At 46.9% G+C, this 19,284-nt stretch overlaps 2 protein-coding genes across 4 annotated transcripts in view; one reads left to right on the top strand and one right to left on the bottom strand.

Annotated features, from left to right (window-relative positions):
• LOC140723937 (uncharacterized) overlaps window positions 1-19,284 on the bottom strand; it is a 75,255-nt gene that overhangs the window by 8,864 nt on the left and 47,107 nt on the right. The window lies entirely within an intron of this gene.
• The window catches only part of LOC140723932 (uncharacterized), a 522,919-nt gene that overhangs the window by 489,053 nt on the left and 14,582 nt on the right, over window positions 1-19,284 (top strand). For all 3 annotated transcript variants that reach the window (XR_012098007.1, XR_012098009.1, XR_012098008.1), the window contains exon 3: window positions 7,890-8,062. The gene's annotated coding sequence lies outside the window, so the exon portion shown is untranslated. The remainder of the gene's footprint in view (window positions 1-7,889; window positions 8,063-19,284) is intronic.

Raw genomic sequence — 19,284 nt, 5'->3', positions numbered from 1 at the left:
CACTGAAGGCAAAGAGTGGTTGTAGATGGGTCATATTCTGCATGATGTTCCGGTGACCAGTGGAGTGCCTCAGGGATCTGTTCTGGGACCCTTACTCTTTGTGTTCTTTATAAATGACCTGGATGAGAAAGTGGAGGGATGGGTTGGTAAGTTTGCTGATGACACTGTGGTGAACTAGATATACCTGTCTGACTGCTCCTGTGGCTCCTCCCAAGACCCTGCTGACTACCCCTGTGGCTCCTCCCACAGACCCCTGTATAAAGGCGACTGTGGCCTGCTGCTCTCCCTCATTTTCCCCAGGATGTAGTGTTGTTCTTCAGTCAATAAAAGCCGATATCTCACTTCCTAAGTCTCGGCGTGAGTTATTGATGGTGCATCAATTTTATTGACTGAAAGTTACAACATGGAAACCGCTTTATGCCCAGAACGCCTAGACTTGGACCCCCGAGACCCTGGAGCAGCTCTTGCCTTTGAACACTGGCTGGTGTGCTTCCAATCGTACTTAGAGGAGGTTCGTGCCACCGACTCGGCTGTTCGGCACAAACTTCTCTTCTCGAGGGTCGCCCCAAAAGTTTATTCGTTCATCAGGGACATATCCACCTACGAGGAGGCGCTTGCCGCCCTCCGAAGACAGTACCTGCGGCCAGTAAATCCAGTTTATGCACGGCACCGCTTGGCAACGCGAAAACAGCGGCCTACGGAGTCGACTGCTGAATTTCTTCGCGAGTTACAGGCACTCGCGCGGGCTTGTGACTGCCAAGCGCTCACAGCGGAACAGCATAAGGAACTCTTGGTCCGAGACGCTTTTGTGACTGGGGTTCGGTTAGTGTATTTGCGCCAGCGGCTGCTGGAAAAAGCTGATCTTACCTTACGCTCCGCGATAGAGACGGCCGATTCGATAGAGGCTGCGCAGTTGTACGCCGAAGAAGTCCAGCCGAGCGATTCCCCGGTTCCGAGCGAATTCGCCAACGCCGCTGCCAGTCGCGGTATCTCAAACCCCACGAATTCGCCAGGTATGAAACTCTGTTACTTTTGTGGGCTTCGGAAACATGCCAGGGACAGCTGCCCGGCGCGCGAAGCGACGTGTTCCAGTTGCGGGAAGAAGGGCCATTTCGCCAAGGTCTGTAAATCTAAACCGCGCCCGGGGTCGAGCAGCGCTGCGTCTGAGACCTGGGGGCCGCCATTTTGCATGGCCGGATGTGGACAACCATCTTTGCCGGCGTCACCAGGCCCCGCCCCCGCCTCGCCATCTTGCATGCCCGGATGTGAGCGGCCAACTTTGCCGGCGTCACCAGGCCCCGCCCCCGACACGCCCCGTTCAACGCTGGCTTCCGTGACCCTCGATCAAAGCGCTCCGCACCAGCTCGCAAGGTCGATGATGGACATCCTGGTGGAGGGGCACAGGACTAGCTGCCTGTTTGACACGGGCAGCACTGAGAGTTTTATTGACCCGGCCACAGTGAAATGCTGCGGACTCGTTACACGGCCGGTCCGTCAGAAGATCACCTTGGCTTCAGGGTCGCATTCCACAGACATCCGGGTGGGTTGTGTAGCGACATTGGTGGTGCAGGGCACAGAGTATCGGAACTTTGCGTTCCTGGTCATGCCTCGGCTGTGCGCACCTGTGCTATTGGGGCTGGACTTCCAGAGCCATCTCGAAAGTGTGACTATGGCATATGACGGGCCCCACCCACCACTCACTGTCAGGAATCCTCAGTTTGGTGGGACTTCGCCATATACTCCGTTACCACACGCACATACACCCCGAACCCCACATCCCGCCCAGCACCATGTCGATAGCTGTGCTGCTGACACTATTTGCAACCTCTCCACCCTCAAGATCCCTCCCCCATCGCTGTTCACCAACCTGACCCCCGACTGTAAACCTGTGGCAACTAAAAGTCGGAGGTACAGTGCGGGGGACAGGGCCTTTATTCATTCAGAGGTGCAGCGGGGCAAAATCAAAAATGATAAAATTTTGCGATGGAGAATGGAACTCTCCACCTATACTTACGATATCCTGTACCGGCCTGGCAGGCTCAATGAACCGTCTGATGCCCTATCCCGGGGACCGTGTGCTAGTGCCCAGCTCGACCAGCTGTATGCCCTTCATGCCCAACTTTGCCACCCGGGGGTCACCCGGTTTTATCACTTCATTAAAGCCCGGAACCTGCCGTACTCCCTGGAGGACATCAGGACGATGACCAGGGACTGCCAGATCTGCGCTGAGTTCAAACCGCACTTCTACCGTCCTGACACTGCGCAGCTTGTCAAGGCCACCCGCCCTTTTGAGCGACTGAGTATTGACTTTAAGGGCCCCCTTCCCTCCACCGACCGCAATGTCTACTTTCTCAGTATTATTGACGAGTACTCGCGATTCCCCTTTGCCGTTCCCTGCCCCGACACTACTACCACGTCGGTCATCAAACTCCTGCGCCAGCTCTTCACACTGTTCGGATATCCCTGCTATGTCCACAGTGATAGAGGGTCCTCCTTTATGAGTGACGAGTTGCGCCGGTTCCTGCTTGCTAGGGGCATAGCTACTAGTCGCACCACGAGTTATAATCCCCGGGGGAATGGCCAGGTGGAGAGGGAGAATGCCACAGTGTGGAAGGCCATACTTTTAGCCCTTAAGTCAAAAGGGTTGCCGGTCTCCCGATGGCAGGAGGTCCTCCCTGAGGCACTCCACTCTATCCGCTCCCTGTTGTGTACGTCCACTAATGCCACCCCTCACGAACGCTTATTCTCTTTTCCCAGGAAGTCTGTCACTGGGACCACCCTGCCAGTTTGGCTGACGTCCCCGGGGCCAGTGCTGCTGCGTAAACATGCGAGGAGTAATAAGTACTCACCACTGGTCGAGAAGGTTCACCTCCTGCATGCTAATCCCCAGTATGCCTACGTGGTCTTGCCTGATGGGCGGGAGGACACGGTCTCTGTCCGCGACCTGGCGCCCGCCGGAGCAGCAGACCACTACCCCGAGCACTCCACGGTAACTTTGCACCCTGTACCCGAAGTGACTCCGCGCGCACCATGCCCCACACAGACTCCGTATGCGTCTGTTCCAGGGCCCTCGCTCACACGCGAGGGATCCCTGACACCTCCTGTTGGGACAGAATTAACCCACTCTCCGCCTTCGGAGCACACACCACCTCCGGCACCTGTGCCGTCATCACCTCCGGCTCCTGTGCAATTGCAGCCGGAGCTACGTAGATCGCAGCGAACGATTCGACCACCTGATCGACTTAACCTGTAAATATGCTTGGGAATTTTTTTAAACAAAGGGGGGGTGAATGTGGTGAACTAGATATACCTGTCTGACTGCTCCTGTGGCTCCTCCCAAGACCCTGCTGACTACCCCTGTGGCTCCTCCCACAGACCCCTGTATAAAGGCGACTGTGGCCTGCTGCTCTCGCTCATTTTCCCCAGGATGTAGTGTTGTTCTTCAGTCAATAAAAGCCGATATCTCACTTCCTAAGTCTCGGCGTGAGTTATTGATGGTGCATCAGACACAAAGGTTGGATGTTTTGTGGATAGTGTGGATGGCTGTCAGAGTTTACAGCGGGACATTGATAGGATGCAGAACAGGGCTGAGAAGTGGCAGATGGAGTTCAGCCCAGGTATGTGTGAAGTGGTTCATTTTAGTAGGTCAAATATGATGGCAGTGAAAATGTCGGGACTGAGATGAGGGGAAATGTCTCCACGCCGAGGGTGGTGAATGTCTGTAAATCTACACCACAGAGGGTGTTGAAGACTCGGTGATCGTCCTCACATAAAACAGAGGCTGGCAGATTTGTGGAGACCCAAGGGATCGAGAAAATGAGGATCGGTAGAAGCATGTGGCTGAGATGGGAGAGTAGCCTCCATCTTGCTCATGGTTAAAGGGGCCGAATGGCCTCCTCCTGTTGTTTCTCACTTAATGTTTCAGTGTTCCTGTCCAGTGAGGCTGGAGGAATGTGAATAGAAATGAGTGTTTATAAACATAGACATTTAAATGACAAACACGAGGAAATCTGCAGATGCTGGAAATTCAAGCAACACACACAAAATGCCGGTGGAACGCAGCAGGTTAGGCAGCATCTATAGGGAGAAGCGCTGTCCACGTTTCGGAACGTTTCAGGACTGACGAAGGGTCTCGGCCCGAAGCGTCGGCAGTGCTTCTCCCTATAGATGCTGTCTGACCTGCTGCGTTCCACCAGCATTTTGTGTGTGTTGACTGATTTAAAAGAAACCTGCTCATTTTCTGTGTGGGTCTGAATTGTGTGTCGGGATGGAAAGTGAATCAGAACTATAACTCTGAGAACTCTGGGACCTGGGGCTGGAGGGAAAGGGATCGAGGAAGATATGGACGGAAAATCTAAATACGTATGGAAATGATATAGGGAAATAATGAAATAATGTGGGAAATGCGGCGGTGGGTAGGGCAGTATGTGAAGGGCGAGGAACAGTCACCGGTCACATGGGAGACCCTCCAGCGAAACGTGATCATGTTTTACCGCAGATAGGCAGCATTTGCGGGTTTGTTTCCGTGGCCCCGCCCACCGCCTGTGACGCAAAAGAAGCACATTGCGCATGCTCACAGGCCCAAGCTAGGCAGTGTTGTTTTTTTCGTTCTTTGTGGAAGTGGGTCAGCGGTGGGTCCGGGTTCGGGATCGGGATCGGGATCGGGAGGGGGTCCTCGCCCCCTTGAACGGGGAGCCGGAGACGGATTATTCTCTGCGGGGCAACACCAACAAATTTCCCTTCGGTGAGTATTGAAGCCGGTCCCGAGCGGGGAGGTCTGACGTTGAGTGGTGAGTTAACTTTCCCGAACTCAAACAAGAGAAAATCTGCAGATGCTGGAAATGCGAGCAACGCGCACAAAATGCTGGAGGAACTCAGCAGGCCGGGCAGAATCTAGGGGAAGAATACAGTCGACATTACCGGCCGAAACCCTTCGGCAGGACTGGAGAATAAAAGGTGGGGGTGGGGAAGAGAGAGAGAAACACAAGGTGATCGGTGAAACCTGAAGGGGGAGGGGATGAACTTTCCCGGACTGGCGGCCTCGCCTCGCTTCCTTCACAGAATCTGCCGGGGTCGGTCCGGGTTGTGAGACCTTCACACCGAACCGTCTGAGATGAGCCGCCGCTCAGCCCGTGTTGTTCTGGTCCAATTAGCCGGATGAAGTAAAACATGTTTCTGTATTGTTACTGACAGAGAATTGTATAATTGCTGTTCTGTGTGTTATCGGAATGTACTTGCCTGTGATGCTGCTACAAGTCAAGTACACTGTTAAATGCAAAACCCTGAACAGTGTTGATAATCAGAGGGATCTTAGACTCCAAGTTCATCGCTCCCTGAAAGAGACTGCAGAGATTGATCGGGTGGTTAAGAAGGCAAATGGCATGGTTGTCTTTATCAGTTTAAGCATTGAGTTCAAAAGTCGGGAAGTTGTGTTGCAGATTTATAAAACTAGTTAGACCACATCTGGAGTGTTTCATTCAGTTCTGGTCGCCCCCATTCTCGGAAGGATATCGGGGCTTTGGAGTGGGCGCAGAAAAGGTTTACCAGGATATAGATAGATAGATAGATAGATAGATACTTTATTCATCCCCATGGGGAAATTCAACATTTTTTCCAATGTCCCATACACTTGTTGTAGCAAAAAATCATTACATACAATACTTAACTCAGTCATAATATGATATGCATCTAAATCACTAACTCAAAAAGCATTAATAATAGCTTTTAAAAAAAAGTTCTTAAGTCCTGGCAGTTGAATTGTAAAGCCTAATGGCATTGGGGAGTATTGACCTCTTCATCCTGTCTGAGGAGCATTGCATCGACAGTAACCTGTCGCTGAAACTGCTTCTCTGTCTCTGGATGGTGCTATGTAGAGGATGTTCAGGGTTTTCCATAATTGACCGTAGCCTACTCAGCGCCCTTCGCTCAGCTACCGATGTTAAACTCTCCAGTACTTTGCCCACGACAGAGCCCGCCTTCCTTATCAGCTTATTAAGACGTGAGGCGTCCTTCTTCTTAATGCTTCCTCCCCAACACGCCACCACAAAGAAGAGGGCGCTCTCAACAACTGACCTATAGAACATCTTCAGCATCTCACTGCAGACATTGAATGACGCCAACCTTCTAAGGAAGTACAGTCGACTCTGTGCCTTCCTGCACAAGGCATCTGTGTTGGCAGTCCAGTCTAGCTTCTTGTCCAACTGTACTCCCAGATACTTGTAGGTCTTAACCTGCTCCACACATTCTCCATTAATGATCACTGGCTCCATATGAGGCCTAGATCTCCTAAAGTCCACCACCATCTCCTTGGTCTTGGTGACATTGAGACGCAGGTAGTTTGAGTTGCACCATATCACAAAGTCCTGTATCAGTTTCCTATACTCCTCCTCCTGTCCATTCCTTACACACCCCACTATGGCCGTGTCATCAGCGAACTTCTGCACATGGCAGGACTCCGAGTTATATTGGAAGTCAGATGTGTACAGGGTGAACAGGACCGGAGAGAGTACGGTTCCCTGTGGCGCTCCTGTGCTGCTGACCACTGTGTCAGACCTACAGTCTCCCAACCGCACATACTGAGGTCTATATTGCCTGGATTAGAGGGCCTGAGCTTTAACGGGAGGTTGGACAAAATTGTGTTGTTTTCTCCGGAGCCGTGCCAGCTGGAGTGAGACTGGATGGATGTTTATAAGATTACCAGAGGATTAGAAGCCATGTCTCAGAAAGGCAGCGTCCATTATCAAGGACCTCCAGCACCCAGGGCATGTGGTTTTCTCAATGTTACCAGCAGGTAAGGAGGTACAGAAGTCTGAAGGCTCACACTCAGTGATTCAGGAACAGTTTCTTCCCCTCTGCCGTCCGATTGCTAAATGGATATTGAACCCTTGAACACTACCTCACATTTAAAATATATAGTATTTCTGTTTGTTGCACGATTTTTAATTTATTCACAGAAACATAGAAAACCTACAGCACAATACAAGCCCTTCTGGAGATCTGCACTAAAAACTGAAAATGTTTGAAGTCATCCTGACAAAATGTTATTAACCTGAATTGTAAAGATTGTTCCTCTCCCCACTGCTGTTCCTTACATGCTGAGCAGTTTGGTAATTCCAATTTCTTTTTATTACATTCACTCTGGATTGGTTTATGTTTCCTGAAATGTACCGGTTTTAATGTGGAAGTGGAAATGGCTCACTCTGTGACAGTTGAACAATAAAGTAACCACAACTTTTCCCTGCGAATTACCCTGGTGCCAATTAGTTTGTTATTCCTAGAAATGTGTTCAGTACAGTTGTTGTGAACAAGGTTTACAAGAATAATCTCAGGAATGTTCGGCGTTATGTATGAGGAGCATTTGATTGTTTTGGACCTGTGCTCAATGGAGTTCAGAGGGACAGTGGGGGTGATGGAGGGATGTATGGTTAAGTAAACCTGCCGAATGCTGAAAAGCCTGGATACAGTGGACATGGAGAGGATGTTTCCATTAGACTGTGATCTGACAGCACAGTCTCGGAATAAAGAAGCTTCCCTTTAAAACTGAGTGGAGAAAAAAATTTGGCCAGAAGATGTCTGATCTGTGGAATTTGTTGCCACAGAGGTTGGTTGAAGCTGCCATTTGGGTATATTTATGACAGGGATTAACATATTGATGATTGCTGAGTAGCTCAGGGTTACAGGATGAAGGCAGGAATATGGTGTTGGAATGAAAATCAGCTGTGGTTAAATGGTGGGGCAGACCAGATGGACCAAATCACCTAATTCTGTTGCTGACTGAATGATGGCTCCTCCTTATCCCATATTGTTTTGTTCTTAGTAACATTAACCAGAAATGTTTGGTTCTCCTTTTTATTGTTATTGTGCTTCATTATCACTCTGGTTCAAGTTAGACCTGCGGTAAGAGGTTTATTGGAAGAAAAACCCCAACTAGAAGCAAACCACGGCTGAAGACGAGGGAACAGCAACAAGTGAACCAGCCTGAGGACTGAAAGCATTAACTGGAGAGAACAGCTCTGCCTCAAGAGACTCTGAGATTCCATTGATTCAGTCAGGAGAAAGTTTGGTGAGTCTCATTTACTCAAACACTGATCCTTTAGACATTACATACCTGTGTAAGGGAAGGTGGGATATAGTTGGAGTGAGACTGAATGTGCCCAGAACAACCAGTTATGCTTCTGTCAGACCCAGTTGCAATCACTCCAGGTCTGGGAATGAGCTTCCAGCAGCCCAGCCCTTTAAAACCACTCCTATTCTGTGGAAGTCGAATCCGGATAAAGTCACTCAGAGACCGCACAGTACAAACTCTTTATTCCAAGCACCCGGGGCTTACTTAGTTAGTCGCTCAAACAGGAACAGTCTGTGACTGTTCCCACCCAATCCACTAACTGACTAACAATTCCCCTTACACCACAGATATATTCGTCCAGATACCCCCACACAAGACAGGCTGGAGCCAAAGATATTTACTACATGACAGGCTGAAGTCCCTAAAGACAAACTACAAAATAGTCATAATGGTTTACACACACTGAACAGACTGAAACTATCCTATCTCTACATATGAATGTGCAAGGAGATAAGCATCTTGAAACTCTAGCTAGCTACCTGCAAGAAGAAACATGGCTCAGCACATCGGTTGATCATCAGCAGTTTCTTTCAGAAAAACAGGCTGCTATTGTTTAACGAAGTGTTTTAGCATTTTACAGACTTTATCCTTCCCTCCTTTTGATCATTACATTATCAACAACGCAGTAACTTTTTACAGAGAAAGCAACTGACGACAGCATTGACTTATCAGTGGGTAAAGACAGTGTACAACAGTAATTGTAACAAAGATATGTACAAATATTAGGACATAATGCAGTATCATGCCCCACATATTACCAAACAGGCCTTCAAAGATCACCATTTCGACCCTTCGGTGAACCTGTGTAAATCCTGCCCTACTTTCTTGATGCTGTCAATCTCATTTGCAGTGTGCTCGGAGAGGGGTGTAATGTTAGTAGATTCATCAGGGATATATGTGAAGCATTCTGCGTCAATAACAGCACAGGTTCCCTATTTTTCAGCTGGGATAAACTCTAAAGATGTACGATTCTGTATGACTGTTTGCCAGATTGCAATCATTTCAGTGGATATTTCTGTTACTTGGGCCTGTGTTTCTGTCAGGGCCCCTGCAGTATTGTGGCCAGCTCCTCAAGTGCTGTATCCAAATTGAATATCTCTCGTGAATTCCTGGCTACTCCATAGGAGAGAAAAGTAATCATCCAAAATCGATCAGTCTCAGTTATTCCTCTCGGCTGCTGGGCAGCTGCAAGTATGGCCAGGATGCATGTTTCCCAGTACAGGAAGTTCCGTTTGGTGGGGGACTGAGACACCATTCCTCAAAACACTGACAGCCACAGTCATCTCTGACTGGACCACAGGTCCTCATCTCACTTCCCCGGATGTTATTTGCGAAAGCGCAGGCTGAGAGTTCTTCACTCTGGTTGAGCAGGATTACTGACATTGGAACCATAGTTTTACCATGCTGTGGAATCTCAGCACAAACCCAGCAGGCCCCTAGTTCTACCTGTTTGGCATAGGTATGACAGAAAGACGGAAATGTGTTAACATGGGGGCCCCCGGATGCTGGGGTGAGCCCTCACAAAGACATAAACAAGAACACCACTAACAACCAATACATTCCCATTAGTCCGAGAGAGACCTTCTACACAGTTCCTTCAGTAACATGTTTGGCACCTAATGATGTATCCACCGAGATTGCCCCTTCAGTTTCACAGCCGTGGGAGCGGTCGGTAACACCTAATATGGTCCTCTCCACCAAGGTCCAAGATTCCCTTAATCCCAGTTCTTCATCAGGAAAAAAAATCCCAGGTTCCATCGTGGGATAGTCACTCCTCTCTGCGGAATAGTTCTCTTCCTTGTAAGCCTGTCATACCTGTGAATGTATACTTGGAAAATTTTGGTTAGTTGGCATATATATTTCCCCATGTCTTCCCCTCGGGTATGAATATCCAATTTTGCTGGTAGACTTTCTGGGAGCAATGGTACACAAGGTCTTAGTCCCCAGGGTGTCTTCATGGACCATCCATAAATGATTTCAGCTGGTGACAACCCTGTTTTCCCCTGTGGGGTAACCCTCATGTGGAACTGAGTAACGGTAGGACCTTCAACCAAGTGAGTCCAGTCTCCACTGTTAGTTTGGCCAGTTTACTCTTCAGAGTGCCATTGGCTCTCTCCACTGTGCCAGCGGCCCGTGGGTGGTGTACACAGTGGAATTGTTGCTTGATAGCTAGTTCATTACGTACGCCTTTGTTTACTTTCATCACGAAGTGTGGGTCATTGTCAGAGCTCAGCATCTCTGCCAGGCCATACCTGGGAATTATTTCCCATAAAAATACCTTCACAACAGTCATAACAGTATTATTGGTAGTTGGAACAGCTTCAACCCATCTACTAAACACATCTATAATATCTAAGCAGTATCTATAGCAATGTACTCTAGGCAATTCAATAAAACCAACTTGTAGACAAAAAGATGTCCACCTGGAAAGGGAGTCATACCCGATGTGCAGGGTACAGGTTACCAACCATTCCCTCCTTTCCCAGGTGTGTACAATTATGTATCTAATCGACCAATATTGGTAAAAACTCTGTAGGAACACAAATCTGTCCCACTGGGGTGATCCAAAAAGCTAGGTCAGGGTCTTTGGCACCCCATCTGGGACCACAGTTTTCACTCCTCCTCAGAGGTGTCCCCCTGAGAAGAACAAAACTCGAGGTAGCTGTAGAGTGGTGAGTAAGTTGTTTACAAAGGTGGCATTACTAATGGGGTGGCCAGAGGAAGTCAGGAATCCCCATGTTCCCAGAGAGCCCCATAGTCATGTACAATTCCAAATGCATAACGGGAGTCTGTGTAAATGTTCCCACTTTAGTCTGTTGCTAGGATACAGGCATGAGTCAGAACAAACAGCTCAGCCTTCTGGGCGGAGACAGCTGCTTCAAAAGAGGCCTGCTCAATTACTTCACTGTCCGTCACTATCGCATCGTTTTCCTGCTGGACCCACAAAAGAGCTTCCATCCTCAGAAAACGTTGCCTCGGGATTGAGGGGATATTGCTAAATGGATGGGAGAGTCTGACCTTCTTTTGTGGTGATCCAGACAGGGGGCAGTTGGTGCGACAGACTTCTTGGCCTGAAATTGCACAGAGATGGGGTACAGCGTCTTAGGATCGGTCAATATTAAAAGGTTGTCTTACCAGATATCTCGTCTTCACCTCAGACTCCCTCCCGTATTGGACTAGACCCACGGCCAAGTCTTGCCAGTCTCCCTCGGTGCTGGAGACTTGTTTCGTTAGGGTGTATGCCAGGAACCCTGGGCTCTTTGGCTTGAACCCAGTGCAAACCCTAATGGTCGTATGAGGAACTACCAGTTCTGTCTGTCGCCAAAGGAAATCTGGAAATTCGGCCAGTAATGCAATACCGTCTCATCCTTTAACCTGTCTAATCACCGTGACTGGGAACTTCTGTCCGTCGAGGGGTGCATAATATTGGCTTTCCTCTGTGGCGCACCCTGTAGGGTCAAAGCACAGAGTCACTTGAGGGTCGGCTGCTGGCAGAAGGAGTGGAGTCCAAATTAAGTGCCCTCCACTTGGGGGTCGGAAACTGGGGAAGCTGTCGGTTGGTCACCTGTCAAGGGTGACAGCATTGTCTGTGCAAAGAATCTCGATTTCCAACAGACAGAGCAAGTCTCTCCATGCTAGATTACACCCCCTGTCTGGTGGTGACTGTAAATGAAACCTCACACTGGCTCCCCTGGAAATCCACCTGCAGTGGCTGGGTATGTGAATACGTACGTTCCATGCCTTCAAACCCTGACAGAGTGATTATAACGTCTGATAGCTGGAATCCCTTTTCCGATACTATTTCCTGATCGAGAGTGGTCGTGGTTGCCCTCATATCAATCATAAACGGAACTGGATTTCCAGCAACTTGCAATATTACATTGGGCTCTTCCTGAGGGTTGGCACTCATGGTTGGAATCATCTTCTTGTCAATTTCTAAACGGGTAGTTGTCCCCAACCTGTCCCTTGGTAGGTTTTTGCTCCCATTTCTGTTCCTCAGATATAGCCCGCTCGCGTCCTTCTTCCCGCTGAGCATATTCACCTTTAATATTAGTTCCCTTCGGGGTTGATCGAGATTCGAAAGTTGGGTCCTAATGATATGTCAAAGCTCGTCGCATTTGATTTCGGTCATTGTCAGGCCAATCCATATTATTTGTTTTAATCATGTTGGCTAAATTAGTTGGTAAGCATTGGAGCAGTAGGGCATTGAACTGGGGGGACAGATTCCCATCATTAAAGTCTTGGTCTCCTGTGAAGGTGCCGTAGCAGGCCACAAATCACTCTCAATAGTCTGGTCCCGACTCCCCAGGCTTAGGTTTGCATTCAGGTACTTTAGTGATGTTTACAGGTTGCTGGAGAGCCCTTTACAAAGCTTGAATGATCTGGTCTGTCTGTTCATTCTCATTTTGTTTTCCCGCCTGTAACTCCTGATAGGTTTCGTATCTCAATTCTGCCTTCCATTTCCGCCCCTCATCAGCTGAGAGAATCATGCAGGAGAGACCGAATAAATCTTGCGGAGTCGCATTAAACATTTGTATAGTACTGTGGACACACTGAGCAAACTGTGCTGTTTTTCCTTTCTATCTGGGGCCTGATTCATGATCATTATCATTTCTTGAGGCTTCCAGGGTGCATACACAGGAATCACTGAGGGCTGTCCCTCCTGCTAGTCCTAGGGGGAGCGTTTGCTACTGCTGTTCAGGAGGATTTAAACTAATGTGGCAGGGGGATGGGAACAAGTGCAGAGAGACAGAGGGGGGCAAAATGAGAGTAGAAGCAAAAAGTAGTGAGGTGAAAAGTAAAACTGGCAGGCAGTCAAATCCAGGGCAAAAATCAAAAAGGGCCACTTTTCAACATAATTGTATAAGGGCTAAGTGTGTTGTAAAAACAAGCCTGAAGGCTTTGTGTGTCAATGCAAGGAGCATTCATAACAAGGTGGATGAATTGAATGTGCAGATAGTTATTAATGAATATGATATAGTTGGAATCACAGAGACATGGCTCCAGGGTGACCAAGGAGGGGAGCTCAACATCCAGGGATATTCAATATTCAGGAGGGATAGACAGGAAAGAAAAGGAGGTGGGATAGCGCTGCTGGTTAGAGAAGAGATTAACGCAATAGTAAGGAAGTACATTAGCCTGGAGGATGTGCAATCGATATGGGTAGAGCTGCGTAACACTAAGGGGCATAAAACACTGGTGGGATTTGTGTACAGGCCACCTAACAGTAGTAGTGAAGTTGGGGATGGCATTAAACAGGAAATTAGAAATGCGTGCAAAAAAGGAACAGCAGTTATAATGGGTGATTTCAATCTACAAATAGATTGGGTGAACCAAATTGATAAGGGTGCTGAGGAAGAGGATTTCTTAGAATGTGTGCAGGATGGTTTTCTGAACCAACATGTCGAGGAACCAGCTAGAGAGCAGGCCATTCTAGACTGGGTATTGAGCAATGAGGAAGGGTTAATTAGCAATCTTGTCATGCGAGGCCCCTTGTGTAAGAGTGACCATAATATGGTGGAATTCTTCATTAAGATGGAGAGTGACATAGTTAATTGAGAACCAAATGTTCTGAACTTAAAGAAGGGCAACTTTGAAGATATGAGACGTGAATTAGCTAAGACAGACTGGCAAATGATATTTAAAGGGTTGACGGTGGATAGAAACATAGACACATAGAAAATAGGTGCAGGAGTAGGCCATTCGGCCCTTCGAGTCTGCACTGCCATTCAGTATGATCATGGCTGATCATCCAACTCAGAACCCTGTACCTGCATTCTCTCCATACCCCCGATCCTTTTAGCCACAAGGGCCATATCTAACTCCCTCTTAAATATAGCCAATGAACCGGCCTCAACTGTTTCCGGTGGCAGAGAATTCCACAGATTCTCCACTCTCTGTGTGAAGAAGTTTTTCCTCATCTCAGTCCTAAAAGGCTTCCCCTTTATCCTTAAACTGTGACCCCTCGTTCTGGACTCCCCCAACATCAGAAACAATCTTCCTGCATCTTGACTGTCCAATCCCTTTAGAATTTTATACGTTTCAATAAGATCCCCCATCAATCTTCTAAATTCCAGTGAGTATAAACCTAGTCGATCCAGCCTTTCTTCATATGAAAGTCCTGCCATCCCAGGAATCAGTCTGGTGAACCTTCTTTGTACTCCCTCTATGGCAAGAATGTCTTTCCTCAGATTAGGGGACCAAAACTGCACACAATATTCTAGGTGCGGTCTCACCAAGGCCTTGTACAACTGCAGTAGAACCTCCCTGCTCCTGTACTCAAATCCTTTTGCTATGAATGCTAGCATACCTTTTGCCTTTTTCACCGCCTGCTGTACCTGCATGCCTCCCTTCAATGACTGGTGTATAATGACACCCAGGTCTTGATGTACCTCCCCTTTTCCTAATCGGCCACCGTTCAGATAATAATCTGTTTTCCTGTTCTTGCAACCAAAATGGATAACCTTACATTTATCCACATTAAATTGCATCTGCCATGAATTTACCCACTCACCTAACCTATCCAAGTCACCCTATGTCCTCTTAGCATCCTCCTCACAGCTAACACCGCCGCCCAGCTTCATGTCATCCGCAAACTTGGAGATGCTGCATTTAATTCCCTCATCTAAATCATTAATATATATTGTAAACAACTGGGATCCCAGCAATGAGCCTTGTGGTACCCCACTAGTCACTGCCTTCCATTCTGAAAAGGTCCCGTTTACTCCCACTCTTTGCTTCCTGTCTGCCAACCAATTCTCTATCCACATCAATACCATACCCCCAATACCGTGTGCTTTAAGTTTACACACTAATCTCCTGTGTGGGACCTTGTCAAAAGCCTTTTGAAAATCTAAATATACCACATCTACTGGCTATCCCCTATCCACTCTACTAGTTTCATCTTCAAAAAATTCTATAAGATTCGTCAGACATGATTTTCCTTTCACAACTCCATGCTGACTTTGTCTGATGATTTCACCTCTTTCCAAATGTGCTGTTATCACATCTTTGATAACCGACTCTAGCATTTTCCCCACCATCGACGACAGACTAACTGGTCTATAATTCCCCGGTTTTTCTCCTCCTTTTTTAAAAAACGGGGTTACATTAGCCACCCTCCAATCCTCAGGAACTATTCCAGAATCTAAGGAGTTTTGAAAAATTATCACTAATGCATCCACTATTTCTTGGGCTACTCTGGGATGCAGACCATCTGGCCCTGGGGATTTATCTGCCTTTAATCCCTTCAATTTACCTAACACCACTTCCCTACTAACATGTATTACCCTCAGTCCCTTACTATTTCCGGAGGGTTATTTATGTCCTCCTTAGTGAAGACAGAACCAAAGTAGGTATTCAGTTTAGTCTGCCATGTCTTTGTTCCTTATGATCAATTCACCTGTTTCTGACTGTAAAGGTCCTTACATTTGTCTTGACCAATCTTTTTCTTTTCACATATCTGTAAAAGCTTTTACAGTCAGTTTTTATGTTCCCTGCCAGCTTTCTCTCATAATCTTTTTCCCCTTTCCTAACTAAGCCCTTTGTCCTCCTCTGCCAGTCTCTGAATTTCTCCCAGTCCTCCAGTGTGCTGCTTTTTCTGGCTAATTTATATGTTTCTTCTTTGGACTTGATACTATCCCTAATTTCCCTTGTCAGCCATGGGTGCACTACCTTCCCTGGTTTATTCTTTTGCCAAACTGGGATGAACAATTGTTGTAGTTCATCCATGTGATCTTTAAATGCTTGCCATTGCATATCCACCGTCAACCCTTTAAGTATCATTTGCCAGTCTATCTTAGCTAATTCATGTCTCATACCTTCAAAGTTACCCTTCTTTAAGTTCAGAACCTTTGTTTCTGAATTAACTATGTCACTCTCCATCTTAATGAAGAATTCCACCATATTATGGTCACTCTTACCCAAGGGGCCTCGCACAACAAGATTGCCAACTAACCCTTCCTCGTTGCTCAATACCCAATGTAGAATGGCCTGCTCTCTAGTTGGTTCCTCAACATTCCTATGCAATGGCAAGCATTTAAAGATTGCATGGATGAACTACAACAAGTGTTCATCCCAGTTTGGCAAAAGAATAAACCAGGGAAGGTAGTGCACCCGTGGCTGACGGGAAACTAGGGATAGTATCAAGTCCAAAGAAGAAACATACAAATTAGCCAGAAAAAGTGGCACACCTGAGGACTGGGAGAAATTCAGAGTCCAGCAGAGGAGGACAATGGGATTAATTAGGAAAGGGAAAAAAGATTATGAGAGAAAGCTGGCAGGGAACATAAAAACTGACTGTAAAAGCTTTTATAGATAAGTGAAAAGAAAAATATTGGTTAAGGCAAATATAGGTCCCTTACAGTTAGAAACAGGTGAATTGATCATAGGGATCAAGGATCTGGCAGACCAATTGAATAACTACTTTAGTTCTGTCTTCACTAAGGAGGATATAAATAATCTTCTGGAAATAGTAGAGGACCGAGGGACTAGTGAGATGGAGGAACTGAGGGAAATACATGTTAGTAGGGAAGTGGTGTAGGTAAATTGAAGGGATTAAAGGCAGATAAATCCCCAGGGCAAGATGGTCTGCATCCCAGAGTGCATTAGAAAGTAGCCCAAGAAATAGTGGATGCATTAGTGATAATTTTTCAAAACTCCTTAGATTCTGGATTAGTTCCTGAGTATTGGAGGGTGGCTAATGTGACCTCACTTTTTTAAAAAATGAGGGAGAGAGAAACCGGGGAATTATAGACCGGTTAGCCTCACATCGGTGGTGGGGAAAATGCTAGAGTTGGTTGTGAAAGATGTGATAACAGCACATTTGGAAAGAGGTGAAATAATAGGACAACATCAGCATGGATTTGTGAAAGGAAAATCATGTCTGGTGAATCTTACAGAATTTTTTGAGGATGTAACTAGTAGAATGGATAGGGGAGAACAAATGGATGTGGTATATTTGGATTTTCAAAAGGCTTTTGACAAGGTCCAACACAGGAGATTAGTGTGCATTCTTCAAGCACACGGTATTGGGGGTAAGGTATTGATGTGGATAGAGAATTGGTTGGCAAACAGGAAGCAAAGAATGGGAGTAACTGGGACCTTTTCAGATTGGCAGGCTGTCACCAGTGGGGGACTGCAAGGCTCAGTGCTGGGACCCCAGTTGTTTACAATAATGATTTAGATGAGGGAATTAAATGCAGCGTCTCCAAGTTTGCGGATGACACGAAGCTGTGTGGCAGTGTTAGCTGTGAGGATGCTAAGAGGATGCAGGGTGACTTGGATAGGTTAGGTGAGTAGGCAAATTCATGGCAGATGCAATTTAATGTGGATAAATGTAAGGTTATTCACTTTGGTTGCAAGAACAGGAAAACAGATTATTATCTGAATGGCCGATTAGGAAAAGGGGAGGTGTAACGAGACCTGGGTGTCATTGTACACCAGTCATTGAAAGTGGGCATGCAGGTACAGCAGGCGGTGAAAAAGCCAAATGGTATGTTGGCATTCGTAGCAAGAGGATTTGAGTACAGGAGCAGGGAGGTTCTACTGCTGTTGTACAAGGCCCAGGTGAGGCCACAGCCGGCGTACTGTGTGCAGTTTTGGTCCCCTAATCTGAGGAAAGTCATTCTTGCCATAGAGGGAGTACAAAGAAGGTTCAACAGATTGATTCCTGGAATGGCAGGACTTTCATATGAATAAAGACTGGATCGACTAGGCTTATACTCGCTGGAATTTAGAAGACTGAGGTGGGATCTGATTGAAACGTATAAAATTCTAAAGGGATTGGACAGGCTAGATGCAGGAAGATTGTTTCCGATGGTGGGGGAGTCCAGAACGAGGGGTCACAGTTTAAGGACAAAGGAGAAGCCTTTTAGGACCAAGATGAGGAAAAACTTCTTTACACACAGAGTGGTGAATCTGTGGAATTCTCTGCCACAGGAAACAGTTGAGGCCGGTTCATTTGGCTATATTTAAGAGGGAGTTAGATATGGCCCTTGTGGCTAAAGGGATCAGGGGTATGGAGAGAAAGCAGGCACAGGGTTCGGAGTTGGATGATCAGGCATGATCATACTGAATGGTGGTGCAGGCTTGAAGGGCCTAATGGCCTACTCCTGCACTTATTTTCTATGTTTCTATGTGTGGAAAATTAAAATCTCCCACAATCACAACCTTGTGCTTACTACAAATATCTGCTATCTCCTTACAAATTTCCTCGCTCCCAATTAGGTTGTTTATAATACACCCCTATAAGTGTTACTATACCTTCCGCATTCTTCAATTCCACCCAAATAGGCTCCCTAAATGAGCCCTGTAATCTATCCTGTCAAAGCACCGCTGTCATATTTTCTTGGACAAGCATTGCAATACCTTCCCCTCTTGCCCTTCTGATTCTATCACACCAGAAGCAATAAAATATTGGAATATTTATTTGCCAATCACACCCCTCCTGCAACCATGTTTCACTAATAGATACAACATCATATTTCCAGTTATCAATCCATACTCTAAGCTCATCCACCTTTCTTACAATGCTCCTAGCATTAAAATAAATGCATTCAAGAAACTTTCCACCTCTTCCTCTCTGTTTATCCGTAACGGTGCAAATAACTTTGTTATCTCTTTTCTTGCCTTCTCCCCTACATCTTCAGTCTGAACGCTCCTACATCAGGGAGGAAGTTCAAATCATCTGTGTGTTAAAAGTTCAGCCATCATGGTGACTGAAGGCAGCTGTAGGTTCATGAGGGACTGTTACTGTCAGATTCTGCAGTTCTTGCGGCTGCTCATCGCACCCAGGACTGAACCCTGGTCACTGAGCATTGGAGGAGTCTGTTCTGCTGATGTTAGCCTTAAACTAGACTGGTGTTTAATATTGTGGAGCTGTGATATATAAATCAGTTCTGTGTCAAATCCCGTGTCTCAGGTACTTACTGTCTCTACCACACTCACGATGTACACTAGAAAGGCCACTCAGCCCATCTGGTTCCTGCCCATGTTTCTGTTCCATATCAGTATATCAAAATCTACCCCTGCTGTTCCCCTCTCACCCTCCCTGAGATGACAGGTTGCAACTAGTCACCACTCCGTCAGATAGGAGATTTCCCATGAATTTCATGGAAACATATAAATGCACAACACATTACAGATGCTTTGTCCCACAT

The sequence above is a fragment of the Hemitrygon akajei genome, unplaced genomic scaffold (assembly GCF_048418815.1).
Source record: "Hemitrygon akajei unplaced genomic scaffold, sHemAka1.3 Scf000148, whole genome shotgun sequence".
NCBI lineage: Eukaryota > Metazoa > Chordata > Chondrichthyes > Myliobatiformes > Dasyatidae > Hemitrygon > Hemitrygon akajei.
The sequence above is the reverse complement of the archived record's forward strand: the minus strand, read 5'-3'. Positions and strand labels throughout refer to the sequence as shown.